General features: G+C 39.5%; 1 protein-coding gene and 1 long non-coding RNA gene across 6 annotated transcripts in view; both read left to right on the plus strand.

Moving 5' to 3' along the window:
* The window catches only part of KCNQ5 (potassium voltage-gated channel subfamily Q member 5), a 638,117-nt gene that overhangs the window by 93,733 nt on the left and 529,407 nt on the right, over positions 1–14,977 (plus strand). The gene's annotated exons all lie outside the window — the stretch shown is intronic.
* On the plus strand, positions 1,557–5,453 carry LOC130362024 (uncharacterized). The gene is made up of 3 exons (XR_008891246.1): positions 1,557–1,713; positions 4,612–4,718; positions 5,382–5,453. It is a non-coding gene; the product is annotated as an uncharacterized LOC130362024 (long non-coding RNA).

Genomic DNA, 14,977 nt, shown 5'->3' on the forward strand with positions numbered 1-14,977 from the left:
TGGGCAACTTTACCTCTGCACAGGTTTTGATAAATCTCCCCCAATAAGAATAATAACCAAAACTGCCTTCACCAAAAATATGGGGAAATTTACACCAAACACTGGCTAATGAGACTTGTTCCACAGGTGTTTTGGACACTTTTATCCCCCCCCCCCGCTCAATAGGGGACATGACTAACTGACATGTAGGTGTGGCATTGCTGAAAGTTGATCTGGCTTATATGTGGTAAAAACTATGGCCCAGATTTATCAAACTGTGTGAGAGATAAAGTGGAGGGATTTTTCCACAGCAACCAATCACAGCTCAGCTAACAAGCTCAGGTAAAGTGAAACCTGAGCTGTGATTGGTTGCTGTTGGAAAATCCCTCCACTTTTTCTCTCACACAGTCTGATAAAGCTGGGCCTAAATTGTTACTTTTTGCTGCACATTTTTGGTATAAAACTAAGCCAACTAAAAGATGGTGCAAATTTAGACTAGACAGTCTAAAGATGTGCAAAATCACACTGACTATTCTATACTTCACGCTGTCTAAGAAGGAAAGAGTTTTTGCTTATCTCTCCTAGTGAAGTTTTGAGGTATAAGTATGGTTACCTTTGAACATCTTGTCAACCATCAGCCCAATCTAAGGTCCAGAGCACTCTGAATTAGGTTTTTATTAAGAATATCACTGTGCGTCATTACCTTTCCTTCAACCCTGGTCAGTGTCCTTGTACAAGCCACTGACCCCCCCCCCCCCCCCCCCCACACACACACACACACACACACAAATATGATGCTGTTACCACCATGTTTTAGTGTAGGGATGATATTAGGCAGGTGGTGTGCATTGTCTGGTTTCCTCCTGACATAAAGCTTAGAATTGAGGCCAAAAAGGTCAATCGTGGTCTCATCCAAATAGGTAACATCAAATCAGTCTTATAATCATTTAGTTTTTTTTTTTTGTAAACTCTAGACAGGCGTTGTGTGTGTTTTACTGAGAAGATTCCTCTTTCTTGCCACTTATTGCAGCCTTAATTGGTGGAGGCTGCAATAATGGTTACCTTCTAAAAGTTACCTTCTAAAAGATAGCTTCTTTCATTTTGCAGAGGCCTTGTTAAAAATGAAAGAAGTAATCTGATTGGTTGCTATGGGCAACTGGGCAACTTTACCTCTGCACAGGTTTTGATAAATCTCCCCCAATAAGAATAATAACCAAAACTGCCTTCACCAAAAATATGGGGAAATTTACACCAAACACTGGCTAATGAGACTTGTTCCACAGGTGTTTTGGACACTTTTATCCCCCCCCCCCCGCTCAATAGGGGACATGACTAACTGACATGTAGGTGTGGCATTGCTGAAAGTTGATCTGGCTTATATGTGGTAAAAACTATGGCCCAGATTTATCAAACTGTGTGAGAGATAAAGTGGAGGGATTTTTCCACAGCAACCAATCACAGCTCAGCTAACAAGCTCAGGTAAAGTGAAACCTGAGCTGTGATTGGTTGCTGTTGGAAAATCCCTCCACTTTTTCTCTCACACAGTCTGATAAAGCTGGGCCTAAATTGTTACTTTTTGCTGCACATTTTTGGTATAAAACTAAGCCAACTAAAAGATGGTGCAAATTTAGACTAGACAGTCTAAAGATGTGCAAAATCACACTGACTATTCTATACTTCACGCTGTCTAAGAAGGAAAGAGTTTTTGCTTATCTCTCCTAGTGAAGTTTTGAGGTATAAGTATGGTTACCTTTGAACATCTTGTCAACCATCAGCCCAATCTAAGGTCCAGAGCACTCTGAATTAGGTTTTTATTAAGAATATCACTGTGCGTCATTACCTTTCCTTCAACCCTGGTCAGTGTCCTTGTACAAGCCACTGACCCCCCCCCCACACACACACACACACAAATATGATGCTGTTACCACCATGTTTTAGTGTAGGGATGATATTAGGCAGGTGGTGTGCATTGTCTGGTTTCCTCCTGACATAAAGCTTAGAATTGAGGCCAAAAAGGTCAATCGTGGTCTCATCCAAATAGGTAACATCAAATCAGTCTTATAATCATTTAGTTTTTTTTTTTTGTAAACTCTAGACAGGCGTTGTGTGTGTTTTACTGAGAAGATTCCTCTTTCTTGCCACTTATTGCAGCCTTAATTGGTGGAGGCTGCAATAATGGTTACCTTCTAAAAGTTTCTTCTATCTGCAAACAGGATCTTTGGAGCTCAGCCAGAGGGACCATTATGTTCTTGGTTACTTTTTTACCAAAGCCTTTCTCCCCAATTATTTAGTTTGGTGGGGTGGCCAGGTCCAGGAAAACTCCTGGTTGTTCTAAACTTCTTTCATTTAAGAATTATGGAGGTCGCTGTGCTTCTGGGAACTTTCAGTGCAGCAGAAATGGTTTGTACCCTTCCCCAGATCAGTTCCTCCCCCAAATCCTGTCTTTGTGCTCTTCAAGCAGTTCTATTTATCTTCATAGCTTGGTTTTTGTTCTGATATGCATTGTCAGATGTAATACCTTATATAAAGAGTGTTTCTGCTCTGGGAAAAGTGCAGGAACTCAGTTCCAGATCATGTCCAATCAACTAAATTTACTAACACCTGACAATCCAGTAGGAAAGTTAGTTATTCCTACATTACATTATGTGCATTATGTCCTACATTACATTATGCAGGTACTGAGTATGATGTGCTCATAAAGAAATAGGGACTCTTGTCAAAAGTAGTAGTCCCTGCTGCTGTACACTGAGCAACCTGCGGGTAAGTCAGCTTCATATATGCTTCCAGCTTACACTCACTCTGCACCTCATTCCTGGGCATGTGTACGGCCACCTAATGTACTATACAGGAGCAGGGACTCAGTATCTGAATCCATAACTAATCTGAGTTTTATTTGGCAGATGCGACACAAAAAAATCTTTCATATATTCCCTTATTTCTACTCAAGACCACTCTTTTTGCATACGCCTGCTTTCCTCATCTTACTTCCTCATCTAGGTATCAAAAGAAGTGTAAAGCATTTCCTCTGATGATCAGAATTAATGTTTAACTAGAAATGTGTGCAATATTCTCAATTGTATGCACCATTGCCAACACATAAGTATCATAACTAAAGTGTTTGTATGCCACTGATAACGCCTACTTTTCTGGACACCCAGGTTCCTTTTAGTTAGGCATGGGGCTATGTGTGTATGGGAGTTTTTTATATATGTATTTAATTCATTACCATTAAACAATGCAGGAGATTTATCAAAATCTGTCCAGAGGAAAAGTTGCTGAGTTGTCTATAGCAACCAATCAGATTGCTTCTTTCATTTTCGAAAAGGTCTCTGAAAAATGAAAGAAGTGATCTGATTGGTTGCTATGGAAAACTCAGCAACTTTTACATGTAAAGTAGTTAAGGTTTCATTGAATATTATACAGGGGTGTGGAAATTTAATAAAAAACTACTTGTCCACTGGACTAAAACGGAGCAAAATCTACTTGTCCCTCATGACGACCCACTTGTCCTGGATTTAATTGCCAATTTCTGACCCCTGTAGCTTTTAAAAATTTTTTTGTATTGGTACCATTTTGGTATTGATCTGACTTTTTAACCGCTTTTAACTTTTATTCTGGGATATTATAAAAATTGCAATTCTGTGGCTTATTTATTTATTTATTTTTTACATTTACGTCATTTACTACCGTACAGGATACATAATGTTATATTTTAAAAGTTCGTACAATTACACATGCAGGGATACCAAATATGTTTATTTTTATTATGTTTACATAGTTTTTATATAGGAAAAGGGGTTGATTTTAACTTTTAATATGGAAGGGGTTAATGTGTGTATTTTAAAATTTTATTAATATATATATATATATTTTTTTTTTTTTACAAAATTATTAGTCCCTCAGGGGACTTTTAGGAGGAATCATTAGATTCATCAAACAGGTCAATAGAGTTCTATTGAACTCCATTGATCTATGTGCTCTGCGATACATTGATAGAGCCAAGTCCAGCCAGGATCTATCAATGACAGAGTAATGGACACCAGAGAAGCAGAGGTAAGCCCTCCGGCTACCTCTATAGTGGATCGTCTCCCCCCTGTGATCGCGCTGCGTGGGGGGGGGGGATAATCCACCCACTAGCCCCCCAGGGAGCATTTACATGTCCCTTTAGATTCCGCTGTCAGCTTTGACAGCGGCGATCTAAAGGGCTAATAGGCAGCCGTGATCCCCAGCTACTGAAAACAGCAGGAGGGCTGCAGAATATGGAGCGGGCACGAATCTGGCGCGCGCTTCATACACCCTGAGCGCCGCCGGGCTTGTTGGGGGCTTTCAGGTCCAGCCCTGCTTGCCCGAAGCAGGGCTAAGGGCCTGAAAAATTCACCTGCCCAGCACCCGGAACTGCAAATGCCGGGCGTCGGGCGATAGGAATTCCACATCCCTGTTATGTTCAATATAACTTTTTAAATATTTTAATAAATAATAAACTATATTTTATGTTGTAGAAATGTTTACTATAGCTCCAAGATAATAGAACTTTATGTTACAAAATATCCCTGTTTACAATCATTAGACTGAGGCCTTTAAATTGTTCCACTGAGAGTTTTTTTTATTGAAAGTTGTGCTTTTGTTTTCAAGAGGACTAGAAGATGTCAGTCACCTCTTGGATTGTTCCTAACACCAGCATTGTGGATCAAAAGCCTGAAGGAGCGTAACATTAGATTACATAAGTCCAGTGCACTCTGGTAGGTAATAGACTGTGACTACAAATGTAGAACATAGAGCTAAAATGTCCATGTCTGGGCAATAAAGAAGCAATAGCATCTTAACTGAGAAGGATCCTTGATAAGACAGTTTTTAAAGATATACAGAGATCATCTAAAAGATTGTAGACTAATGTAATCTTATGAATACAACATAAGTCTCATTTATACCTGTTGAGGCCTACAATAAGTAGAAAAGAAAACACTACTGATGGATCCAATTCATTTTAATGTGGACAGAACTGCCTTTTTTTTTTACCAGCCAAATCCATGCAAAGCTTTTGTTTTGGAAAAAGAAAAGGACATTTGTGTATGTCACAGGGGTATACCTTTAGGATGGCGTATGTGCTATTAGGGGACATTGATGGGAAAAAACAGCACCCATGTTAAGGATTTCGGTCTATAAGGGTTTATTTAATTGTGATTATTAAATACAAATCCAGGAACAGATAATAAATGAAGGACATTTACTAACAATCTGCTTTTGTGTATTTGGTTAGTTTTTGATTTTTGCCTCACTGTGTTTTGTTTTGTCATTAAGACAAGGGCCCTAAGTTACAATTAGAAGTTGATTTTCTGTTCAGTTTAATGCCTTTCCCTTCATTTGCTGTTTTTCACTGTATTTACTATTCTGGTACATTGCAGTGCCCGCTCAATTTTGGTGCAGTAAGCAATAATCCAGCCATTTCCTGACATTCATCACGGTAAAGAACTACAACAGCCATGAATAAATGAAGAAAAACAATAAAAAGAGTAAGGAGGACATTTCTGAAGTATTCTAAGCATTTCAGAATTTGTTAACAATACATTTTTCACATGAAGATCCCTGAAATGATTTATTTGGCCAAGATGTGTTAAAATCTGATAAATTAACTTAAAAAATACATCATAAGAGTATGTATTCTTTTAACTTTTTTAAGTGCTACCAAAAAAACCATCAAAAACTTAATTTTAATACAGTGTAACGTTATGGAAATTTTAAAACCGCTACTATAGTATTTGAACTTAATCTTATTGTGGTGCACTTACCATAACCATATTCTATAGAATGTTATACCACATCTCAACAGCAGTGGCCACTATGGCTGATCCTTAATGGGGTACTTCGCCCCTAGACATCTTATCCCCTATCCAAAGGATAGGGGATAAGATGTCTGATCACAGGGGTCCTGTCGCGTGGGACCTCTTCGATCTTGGCTGCGGCACCCCAGACATCTGTTACACGGTGCGAACTTCGCTCCGTGTCGGATGACTAGCGATGCAGGGCGGAGGCTCGTGACGTCATGGCCACACCCTGCTCGTGCCATCACGGTCACGCCCCCTCAATGGGAGGGGGCGTGGCGGCCGTCATGCCCCCACCCATAGACTTACATTGAGGGGGCATGGCTGTGACGTCACAAGCCTCCGGCACTGCACCCAACGCTATAAACGAACGCCGGGTGCAGCAGGGGATAGGGGATAAGATGTCTAAGGGCGGAGTATCCCTTTAAGGGGTTCTTCTTTGCCAGACCCATGACAGTCAGAAAATTAAAAGTGGTTGCCAAACGAATGGATTATACACATGATAAAAAGAAATGTATCAGTCTGTTTCGGTATCCTAAAATAAATGCATATTGTCATGATCACGATGATAATTTTTATGATTATTATTTAATTATTTTTAAAGGTATTAAAAAAACATTATTATTCTATGCATTGCCTAAGGCCTACTGTAGTAACGGCTCTAGTACAAGCAAGTTAAGAAGGTCTGATACTTTTTGTCTAAGCAGGAAACCTTCATAATAAACATTTTGCTAAGAGAAATCCAATAAAGCAGATGAACGAGATGAAACAGCTGTCTTTATGCCTCATTAGCTTTATAAGATGGATTCTCTACATCCTCCAATAGGTGATGCTTAGAGGAAATGGGTCTGATTTACAAGTACTGTACAAACAGGATTTACTGCCCATTATTTTTCCTCTTAATGACGGATTATAGCTGTAATGTGCATTACAGGTACAGAAAAGATCATATGCAGGTAGACAGACAACAGCCGCCGTCTTCCTTTGCTGGAGGGGAAGTTCATGTTCTATTTTAAGACTCTTATTCAGTTGCAAGTAAACTAATTGTATTTGACAAGTATTAAAAGTGATATTTGTTACTAAGGTTCTCATGAAAAGTCCAACGATAGAAGAAATTCCTGGCTTATTTGTTGATCACAGTTGTATAATTTATTGCTAGGGAAATAGTCATATTTCTATGTGGAATGAAGAAATTCGAGGTTATTTTTGGCTTCTTTTTTGGAAACATTACATTTGTGAGAATGTGATAGAAGCCTGTAAAACCTCAAGATCCATGGTGCCTCAGGAAAAAAACAAACCAAATACTGTTAAAGAATTTTACTTGTTCTTTGCTACGGACACAATTTGATGTGCTTATTGATTTTATTTTAATTTTATTTATATCAGGTTATAGTGACTTAACCCGTTTTACATTGGATGTACCGTATTTTTCGCCGTACAAGATGCACTTTTTCTTCCCCAAAACTGGGGGGGAAAGTTGGTGCGTCTTATACGGCGAATATCGTGGCGGTCCCTGCAGCCATCAACGGCCGGGACCCACGGCTAATACAGGACATCACCGATCGCAGTGATGCCCTGTATTAACCCTTCAGACGCGGCGATCAAAGCTGACCGCCACGTCATCCAGGGCAGCGGTGACGAGCGGTGATGGGTCTGGAGCGGCGGGGACACGTGAACATTACCTCATATACCAGTTGTCTTCAACCTGCGGACCTCCAGATGTTGCAAAACTACAACTCCCAGCATGCCCGGACAGCCAACTTATTTTGATAACTTTCAATCATGTAAAGCTTCTTTAACCTCTAGAGGACGCAGGGCATAAATGTATGCCTTCGCTGCCTGGTACTTTTACGCCCTGCAGCGTTTACGATCTATGCAGGAATCGCTGGAACTGCACAGATTGCGGGTCTCTGCTGCTATATCCTCCCACCATTATCTCTTCAATACAGATCAGGGCATCTGAAGTATGCAGTGGTCATACAGAGACTGATTGGACAACCCTTGGTGAAATCCTGCAGGGATTTGATCAGTAAAGATGGCCGCCAGAGCTTTGCTCACCTGCTCCCGGCCGTGTGCTGTGATCTTCTCCTCTGGTCTGCATTCTAGCAGACCAGAAAAGTAGATTGCAGATAACACTAATCAGTACTATGCCTATGCATAGCAGCTCTGTATGTCCGCTCATAGCGGCGGATTTCACACTGCACATCTGCTACAAATGAGCATTGGGGGAGATTTATCAAAACCTATGGTGTGGCAAAGTTGCCCAGTTGCCCATAGCAACCAATCAGCTTGCTTCTTTCATTTTTATGAAGGCCTGTGCAAAGTGAAAGAAGCAATCTCACCACAGGTATGTCCGCCACTACGAGCCGCAGCAGGGAGTTCTCTCTTGTGACTGCCGCCGGCCCATTTTCGCGCTGCGGAAACACTGCATGTGACCCTACCCTTCATGTGTATTTCAATTCAAAATATAAGTAATACGTATTTAAGTGTGCCCTATAAACATCCCCTAACAAGTCACTTATTGTTACATTCATTTACCACCGTGACTGTAGAGTTTGCTCCTATTTCCCTCGATACGACCACCGGAGCTGCAGTTGTAACCTTATTGTGCATTGGTTAGTTCCTTTTATTATTTTGCTTGGAATCAGAAACTAGACAACTTTGTGGCATCCCCTAGAGAGATGCCCTGCACGTCGGTGACAGGTGACACAATCCTTTATTCCTTGTCCTAGATAGTACACGCTCATAAAAGTAAGCTGTTTGAATGTCCTTTTTATTTGCTTTATTTGCTGATTTTGGAAAATTAGAAATAATGTATTATAAGTGAGCTAAAAAGCTAAAGAATACTATTAACAAGCGTTCAATGCCTGGCCCTTCAGTCTTTTATTACATTATCGTATTAAAAACATAATAATAATAAGTTGCCCTTCAATTGGTGGTTGCTAAGGGCAACCTAACTGATGCCAGTGGGTGACTGCCCTACCTATTTAGAATAATGCCTTCTTTTTGAGCTAAATAAAGAACTAAATTGCAGAAAATGATGCTGGGTGAATGACGAATATCAAAGGATGGAAAGAAGAGAGATTATCTAGAGTATAGAACTGTTCAAACCTATTCAAGTAAATGTTTTTTTTTCCGGTTCCAATATAGACAAGCTAATGGCTATTCTATTTACCCGCTATAGAGTGCCAGGCAGTTTACCTGTAAATTGTTTTTTATTCTTTTTTAGTTTAGTTAATTAATTTCTATTAGGTTACTTAACATTTGTAATTGATTCTGGGATTTATTCTAATTGCCATACTCTAAGTGTTTCCCAAGCAGGGTGCCTCCAGCTGTTGCAAAACTACAACTCCCAGCATGCCCAGACAGCCGTTGTTTCGCAACAGCTGGGAAATACTGCTCAAAGTGAAGAAGGATCTATATAGATTTTGTCCTTTTTTGTTTAATCCTATGTTACTATTTTATTTATAGACTTGTCATATCACTAAGCTGCCTGCTCCAGCGCTAAAAGCGAATGCCCGACTTTAAAGATCATTTCATTTTTAGGAAGGGAATTTGGAGATTCCTTTCGTCATATATCTTTATAGGGGTCAGTGCTCCAATTTTTTCTGTTAAAGATGCAAATCCCCTGCTCTACTTTATATAGTGACGGCAATAAAGGGGTATTCCATGAAAAAGCATTTTTTTTTATCATATCAATTGGCTCAAGAAAGTGAAACAGATTTGTAAATTACTTCTATAAAAAAATATTAATCCTTCCAGTACTTAACAGCTGCTGAAGTTGAGTTGTTCTTTTCTGTCTGACCACAGTGCTCTCTGCTGACACCTCTGTCTGTCCCAGAACTGTCCAGAGTAGCAGCAAATCCCCATAGCAAACCTCTCCTGCTCTGGACAGTTCCCAAGACAGACAGAGGTGGCAGCAGAGTGTATTCCACTCAGATTAATAGGAGTTGTAGAAATCTGACTTCAGTAGGCAACCACTTGTGATGGCTGCAACCAGGGAGGCATTTATCAAGATTTCTGCCTGTCTTAGAAGTGTCCCGCCAGTGCATGTTCTCGCTGGATTTATGTAGAGGCACGCACCTTTAAATAAATTAAACCAGCCCGTGAGGCCATGTTGATACAGCAAATATTTGCACAACTTCTGGAGCTTGCGCAAAATTTGTGAAGTTATTTATCGTTTTCACTTCTTTCGAAAAAAAATAAAAAAAAAATCGCCCATGATAAATACCCCTTTGACTGTGAATGGAAGCAGAGATTTGCAGCACTGTATCAGGAAACTGTAACTTCAATCTATAATGCCTACAAAGATATATTATAAAACTGTCCATTGAAGCGTACCTGATATATCACAGAAAAAAAATGTAATATATATATTTCGATGTCGGAGACAGCACTGAGCCCACCCTCACTTACCATGCCTTCACTTCCTCCCTGAATCTGTTGTGCTGTGCTGCATCTCTTCATCCAATCACTGCAGGCTGCACTTTAACCCTGTCCTCTCTGTTTTCAGACTGGAGTCTGATAGACAGGACAGGAGTGAGCACTTAGGAGTGCTAGTCCTGCCCTCAATTCCTAGACTTTGTCCATGCCTGTGCTTCATCTGGGACAAAAATTGATACTGCAGCCAGCCATAATTATGTTCTGGATGGTATAATATGCTATGTTTAAAAAAGTTAATGTTTTTTAAAGATGTACAACATATAAAAATTTTTAAAATCTGACAGTGCACTTTTAAAGGGGTAGTTTGGGAAACCAAACATATCAGACACTTATCCTGGACCCCCTGCAATCAGACACTTATCCCCTATCCTGTGGATAGGAGATAAGAGTCTGATATGTTCAGTTCTCTGGACTACCCAGCATGCTGGAGGTTGACAATTTGGAGACCAATTTGGTTTTCATATATTTATATTTAATATATATTTTTAATATTGCACTTCTTATGGTAAATAAAAATCTTTCTAATGTACTTTAACCCCAAATTCAGGTACATGTACGTGGTGATTAGGGATGACTTCCTGCATCACCATGTACATGTACCTGATGACAGTTTATTGAGCTCAGCTGTGCTGCACAGTTACCATAATAGCCCTTTTCATGTTTAAAAAAGCTGCCACTAGGTGTCTTCGTACTTGTCCAGACGACATTTTCCCCCATCTTTGGCACAGACTTTGGACTCCTGCTTGCCTGGCAGAAGTCCAAAATCAGGAAATGCTGAGGGGTGTCTGTGCAGCCTTAGCCAATCATAGCGAATCTAACACACTGAACTGTTCTGGGCTGTGTGTAGCAGAGTGAGGGAGGAAGTTCTCCCCTATATGGCTTCAGATGATGTCACGTCTGCTGGATAACACCCCTTCCCAGTCTGTGAATCCGACTGAGACTGAGCAGAAAATACAGAGCAATATCAAGGTAGAAAAATTTTAAAATAATAAAAATAAAGTCAGGGGGTGGTTTATCAGGATAGGGCAGTGAATTGGGAGGATTATAAAATTTATCAAGCTCATGAGATGTACTCTTTAAATTATTATTCATTATATATAATTGGTTTTCCTATCATTCGTTACATATTAATATCTGCCTCTTTTAGGGCATTATGCAGAGTTTTGAGGAGCTGAAGGCACTACTTTTTCGTCTACAAGCTGTTATTATTTCCATGGCAACCGAAATATATTGAGGATTTCTAGTAAGCCTTGAACTATGACACAATCTCTTCTTTGCCATAAAGATAGTCATTTGATGGATATGAAATAGTTTGCCTTGCTTTCATGTTCTCGGTGATGGCATTTCTTTGGGTAGCATATCCCTAAGATAGTATTCATGATGAATTTCACAAAGATGGCAGTGCATGAGTTATTATAATGCTCTGCAGGTCCCTGCTATCAGTCCATCCTATACCATAATCCAGCATCTACAGGATTTGACAGTTGTCATATCATTGGATATTGTGAATTACCAGCAGATGTGTATCCTGAAGCTCCTTGACCCTAATATATAATCTGTATTAGCCCAATTCCAAAGTCATATGCACTTAATATACACTGTATATATTATACTGTGTGTTTAAAAAGTGGAGTATTCATTTCCATGGTGAACTCTCTCTACAATGATACATCATTGTACAAGTATTATTATATACTATGACAGCTCAGCATCATTTTACATGGGATTGCTGCAGATGATAGTGTCCTCGTGTGCCCTCTTAGACACCATCCATTAGATGCTACTGCTTCTTCTGCACCTCCAATACAACTACTTAGGAGTTTATCAAACATGATCACTATTTTTTTGTTTTAACCCTCAGGACTCCTTTTTGTGTCATAAATCGGCATCAACCCTGAGTCCTTGCTGCTGATAGCAGTCAGGACCCACAGCGTATGAAGCACGCTCAGCTCATGAGCGTGTTTCAATCAGCAGTAACGGGACCAGGGCGTACAGTTACGCCCTGCATCCTTATCTACAGGACGCAAGGGTGTACCCATATACCCTGCCTCCTTAATGGGTTAAAAAATGTAATTAAAAAAAATTATAAAAAAAAAAATATATATATATATATATATATATAGCTCAACTGACATGTTATCTTGATTCTTCAGGTCAGTATAATTACAACTATATCCAATTTGTATAGTTTTCATGATCAAAGCATTTTGATCTGACTTTTTGGACATATTTTATTTCATTTTTTCTAGGATGTCATGTGACCAAAAAAAATTCAATTCCATATATGTCATTCACTAACCGGTCATCAATCAATTCTGCCTGCAGCGATACTAAATATTAATACCACCGGTCTGTTATTTTATATTTAATTGTAACAACATCTTTCAATATAACCGACTGTTGACTTTTGTTAACATCAGTTTCAAATATGTTAAGAATGACCTCCGTTAAGTGACTGGTACTGTATTATACTTCATCTACCATAACATTTATCTCATCCAGCTGTAGGGTTATATATGGGTTGTCTTCTAAACACACGCCTTGTGTGGATACCCTATTAAGCTCTGATTTAAAGCATACATCCAATGATGTAGTCCCTGCAGCAGGTTATGTGTTTAAATATTACGGCAACTTCTGAGCCTAAGTCTTGCGCAAAGCTTCAGGGATCATAATACAGATTTTCCAGAAGTCCCATGCATGGAACTTTTGGCAAATTCTTATCCACGTCTCTGAAGCCTTGTGCAAGTTTAGGGCTGGGAAGTTGCATGCTTCAAAGACAAGCTAAGTTCTCTTGTTTTTGGGTATGTATTTCTTTACTAAAAACACCTTTCATTAAAAAATTTTTAGTTTTGTAAACTCCTATTTACACCTTGTGGAATAAAAAGTTTTGCAGTGTGTGTGAACCTCATAGTCTCAGGGTGCTATTACATATATCTGGTAATTTGGCTTAGTCTGATCATTGAACTGATCCCATTCATTTGAAAAAGACAGTACAGATTTATCTGACGTCCAAAATTGAAAGCTGGATTGCTGGACAGGACAGACAGGGGAACACATCTGGCAGTGCTTTCCCCCTTCAGTATGCAGAAATAACTGGGCTCCGGATCATACACAATTGATACACTTCGCCATCAGTTGTGACTAGTGATCCAGCTCAGTACTGACGGATTGCTTGACATATGTGACAGCTTATAACTACCCATCTTTAAAGGGAATCTGTCACCAGTGTCATCCGCTCTAACCTTGTTGTTACAGGCAGGTAGTGCAGGTGACACTATCCCTAATCTATGGTCCAGTTCATCTGTTATCTTCCCTGTTCCGGTGGCAGGCTTGGTGCATGGGCGGAGCATGCTAATGTCACCACTGCTGCTTCTTCACTCTGCCGCACTGCAAGCAGGCTTGGTGAAGCAGCAGCGGTGACATTAGCGCTCCCGAAACACATCAACGTTCTCCTGGAGTGCCACCGATGCACCAAGCCTTCCACCCGAACAAGGAGGACAATGGCAAATGGGACCACAGATTGGGGATAGGTAAGTGTCATTATCATCAGTGTCACCCACACTGTACCAACAGGTTAGTGCGGGTGACACTGATGACAGATTCCCTTTAAGACATTGTGAGAGCCATTTAAAGAAGTCTATTAAAGCCTTTATATTAGTATCTTTTTGCAAGTATAAAGCATTTGCAGCATCATGGGACCATACAAACAATGTAGATAAAGAAGAATTGATCTGTTATGAGGACCAGACAATGCCACCTTTGTTATTTTAGCCTTAATCAATGCTGAATCCCACAGCAGAGATGTATCTTCCGGAGTTATTACAGATGAGGCAAAGGGTGCATTAAGAAGAAGCCCCAGTGATTAATCGATAGGTAATGTAGTGGGAATAAATCTACATTAACTTGCATTATGTATGATAATAGCTCTCATAAAAAAAGTCTTTTTTGCTTCATTGACTTAATTTAATATTTTAGAAAAACATAACAAACAAAAGGTTAAGTATATGCATGAAAGATTATGTAATTGTTAGTATTATGTCTCAGTATATTTCTGAACCTGAGAGACCTCCATATCTAAAGTTCTATTCTGGTATAAAAAAAAAAAATGTATATAGCCCAGTCCCCTGCAGCTTCCATAGAGCTCCTTTCTGCCCCCCACATTGCTTATCTCTTTCCTCTGCTGACCCCATAGCTAATCACTGATCAAGACATCACTTTGGCCAGTCATTGGCTGAATGGGCAGGTCCTGCAAAGGGGTACTGGAAGGAGCTGTATATTTACAGCAGTCCTAGCAACATTACCCATTAAATAACAATTCTGGAACATCTTTTTTTTTTTATCTCTGTGTTGTGCCATTCATCGGTTATTCCTTTTAGAAATGTATAACTTAATAGTCAACTGGGTGTTACCAGTTGAGAGTCATGTCCTTCTGATGTCTGACACAGCTTTGGTTGGATAGTTTTAGATTATTTTCCTCTAATCCGATATTACATAGTTTTATGAATTTACTTATTCTACTGATATATGCACAAAACTTTCCATTTGTCTATATACATCACTTAAAATACTTACAACCCTCATATGATATTGGGACCAACTTACTATGCCCAGAGATACAGGTATAATGTCAGGTGAAAAAGGATCAGACATGTTGGATTTCAAATACCTGATCTTTTTATTGAAAAGGCATCTGGCTTTTGTCGAAAAAACGATTTTATTTCTATTCAACACCTCAA

This window comes from Hyla sarda, chromosome 3 (assembly GCF_029499605.1).
Source record: "Hyla sarda isolate aHylSar1 chromosome 3, aHylSar1.hap1, whole genome shotgun sequence".
Lineage (NCBI taxonomy): Eukaryota > Metazoa > Chordata > Amphibia > Anura > Hylidae > Hyla > Hyla sarda.